Source organism: Ascaphus truei, chromosome 6, assembly GCF_040206685.1.
Source record: "Ascaphus truei isolate aAscTru1 chromosome 6, aAscTru1.hap1, whole genome shotgun sequence".
Lineage (NCBI taxonomy): Eukaryota > Metazoa > Chordata > Amphibia > Anura > Ascaphidae > Ascaphus > Ascaphus truei.
The window spans coordinates 19,748,322-19,751,884 of NC_134488.1; the positions used below are offsets into that span (position 1 = coordinate 19,748,322).

A 3,563-nucleotide genomic window follows, 5' to 3' on the forward strand; every position below is an offset into this window, starting at 1 on the left:
CCTTTTTATCCTACCATAATTTATGCAATGTGCAGATTTTTAAAACAAATGCAGGCATGGCCTCCAGACTATTATTGGTTCAATTTTGATGAAACACACAAGGCCTATGAAGTACAGTATGGTCAGGAGTCGTTTTTGTTTCACCCTGGTACGTTGGAATTATCTAACGAAGTCACAGTTTTAATAAATTATTAATAATCTGGGTGTTTAATGTGGTCTCTTTTGTAAAAATGCGACACAGAATCCTGTACAGTATACAAGATATTGCCACTTTAAAAGATAACGTGTCACGGCAGGCTGCAAAGCTCTGGTACCCATCACCACCCAGTACCAACACACTTTGATGGTTTATCAAGATCATTTGGGTACCTTATTCAAAGAAATATAGATACTTCTGGGCAGTAGATGAAGTGTGATTGTGCTACGTGGTACTGACCGACACTTTTTTGAAAGCAGAAGTCCAAGCTGACGTTTTTTATTTAAAAAAACAAATACAATTCCCCTTTAATATGCGCATCAATACAACCCACACAGTGATAAGTAATTAACTAAGTTGCCGATCGATCGGTTCTCCTGTGATCAACCTGTGAAGATTCGGCTCGGGGGTTCACTAAATGGCTGTCAGAAGAGGACCAAAGATGCAAAGTTCTGTGGGGAAGATCATGTGACCAGGCAGTCACTAGATACAATTGGTGCCCTGCTAGAGAGAGGGCATGGTTCAAAAACGGGTGTGCCAAAGACTGTTTCAGAAGAGGAAGGGGATATGACTTTGTAAATGGTTGTTATAGAAACAAAAAAAATGCTTGTTACATTATAATACATTAAAAATGTAATTCAGAGTTGTTTTGTTTTTTTTAAATGCTACAAGTATTTTTTCATAATACAGAACTAATTTATTTAAAAAAAAAAAAACAACACATGTAGGATATTGCTTGGTCTGCAGCTTTAATAACACACCTGGAGTATTACTACGTATTTAATTACATATTTGATCTTTTTCCTAAAAATAAGATTTTTATTGTAAAGTTAGTTTGCTCTTCGTGGTATCAAATCACAACGACCATACAATCCCTTCTAAAACAAAAAGTCCAAATACTGTAGCTTTGTCGGACAGTATCCGACAATCAGGCACAGCATCGCTACTTTCTTAAATGCAGTTTATTGCCCCATGGCGATGGCACCTAAGTGCTACTGAAGGCTACTTCCCCCCATCCTTTATTGTGCATGCAACGCACACGATAAAGTGCTATAACCTGACAATTACCCAATCCCCAAGTGGCCCATTCTCCTTGTGACAACCCCTCGGAACGACAATCGCGCCGGTCACTTTGGAAAAAGGGTGACCGTTTGCCAATTGGGAACGTTGGCATTTTCCAGCCGGCGTTAACCCTCTCGCTGCCCACGGGGTCAGCCCCTATGCTGCAGCACCTTGCACTGCTAATCTTTTGCAAAGGACCCTTTGTCACCCCCAGGTGACAGTTGCCACTTGCTGAAGTGACCAGCAGCAGGGGAAGGCTGTGACACCTTTAGCCAGCCCATGCAGCAGCCTAAGAAGCTTTCCTGGGCTGAAGTCCTGCTGCCAGGAATAGTCCAGAGGTCACCCAGCTCCTATGAAGTCACCCATCATAGGGACTCCGGTCCGGGTTTTGCAGCCGGCTCAGCTGCAGTTCGTTCCGGCCGCGGGAGGGGGGGGGGGGTGGACGGGACGGGACTCAGGGCCGGGTGGCAGCTGCAGCCCGCGTGGTGATCCAGTCCGTGTTTTACCCGCCGCCTCCGGTTAGAAATAGGAAAGGGAAAAAAAAAAAATTCAATAATAAAAGCAGCGAGGAGAAAAAAAAATCCAGGATCAGGCAAGTTAGATGGCGCATGCGCGGAAGCCTCCATCCGAAACACACATTTTCCTTTACTTGGAAAGTCACCCAAAGCAGCCCAAGTGCAGGTAAGAGACTTTCTCTCCGCTTCCCAGCGCAGCGCGTGCCGGCCGGCCGGCCGCGGGCAGGGGGCACAGCCTGCTCCCTGCACTGCTCCCTGCACCGCTCCCTGCACCGCTCACTGCCACTCACCGGGCACCCGGTCATTTAAACACAGCAGGGGGGCTGCACCCCAGCGCAGGGGGCACAGCCTGCTCCCTGCACCACTCACTGCCAGTCACTGGGCACCCGGTCATTTAAACACAGCAGGGGGGGGGGGGATCTTACCCCATTCTGGGTGATCTCTGCCTTTGCCACCATCGCCTGGAGAATTGGGTAACCTGTGCCCCTCTCTGTAGTGCCCCAGGGTTGCCGTGCCCTGTGTGGAGGGAGGGGGGGGGGGGGTAATGGTAGGCAGATGCACTGTGTGGGTTTGGGGATACGGTGACAGCTCGCAGGTAGCACCTCTGCCCCCCCCCACCCCCATATAATCTCCCGCCCCCCTCAGCTGTGGGGTGGGGGGGGGGGTCTGAAGATACCGGACTCCTTGTCACCTGCATGAAAGACTCCAACTTAACATGGGGGGGGGGGGGGGGGGGATTCCGGCTCTCCCCCCGGGGTGAGGGGAGCCGGGGGGGGGGGTAACTACTCCACATCAACCTGGATCAACCCGGTGCCAAAGTTCTCCAAGTGCGGAGTATGCCCCCGGATTATATATGTGCACAGGATGGGTTATTTATTATGTTATTAGGGGGTGCGCTGGGAGGGTGAGGGGATCGGACACCGCAGCGATGGGTAGGACATTTCTCCAGCAAACCCCACATTGAGCGCCCCCAATGGTGTAGGGGGGGTTGTAAGAGACGGGGGTGTAAGGGACAGGGGGGGTGTAAGGGACAGGGGGGTGTAAGAGATAGGAGACAGGGGGGTGTAAGAGACAGGAGACAGGGGGGGTGTAAGAGACTGCTCCTGCCGTGTTTCCAGCACTGACAGCTCCGTGCACCATTACCAGGCACAAAGTTTCCCTGCCCCGTGCCAGTGCACATGCAGCGGGGTTACTAAGGGTGTGGGAGCAGCTCTCACTATAATAATGCACTGGGGAGGAGGGTGGCTCACCCAGGGGTGGGGAGGGGAAAGGGGGGTGGGGGGGGGGGGGGAGGGAAGGTGATTGGAACCGTGCATTTTTGGTCAATGTCACACTCCTATTTTTGAGCCCGGGACAGGGAACAGGTGCCTAATCTGTCACTCAAACCCCAGCATCACCAGAAAGACACTTTTTTTAGGCGTTGACTAAAAAGAAAGAAAGAAAGAAAGAAAAAATAAGCAAGAAATATTGGATTCTTATTTTATTTTTTGGTGCGTTTTATTTTTTTATTTTTTTGCTGGGGGAGGAAAAAAAATGAGAGGAAGTTGTGGAGCAGCCGTGCTATGCGAGGCATAGTCTATAACTTCGTTACCCCTGAGATTGCATGTAACCTGCTGCCTCTGGGCTCGTGGTGGGCACAGGAAGGACGCCCCCCTGTCCGGGAGGAAGAGACCCCCCCCCCCCCCACTCTCCCCTGTGGCTGCTTTTCTAGTAAGTGCAGAATAATAACCCATGTGTATGTAGGGTGGCTGCCCTTTCTCGTCGCTTTCTTTGCCTGGCCTGCGTGACCT

General features: G+C 50.4%; 1 protein-coding gene across 6 annotated transcripts in view; it reads left to right on the plus strand.

The window, feature by feature from the left end:
* Positions 1–1,724: 1,724 nt before the first annotated feature.
* Positions 1,725–3,563, plus strand: part of CASZ1 (castor zinc finger 1) — a 268,349-nt gene continuing 266,510 nt past the window's right edge. For 4 of the 6 annotated variants that reach the window (XM_075603508.1, XM_075603504.1, XM_075603507.1 and 1 more), the window contains exon 1: positions 1,725–1,939. The gene's annotated coding sequence lies outside the window, so the exon portion shown is untranslated. Of the gene's footprint in view, positions 1,940–3,077; positions 3,484–3,563 lie in introns of those variants that run through there. The other 2 variants (XM_075603503.1, XM_075603505.1) reach the window with 2 other exon arrangements.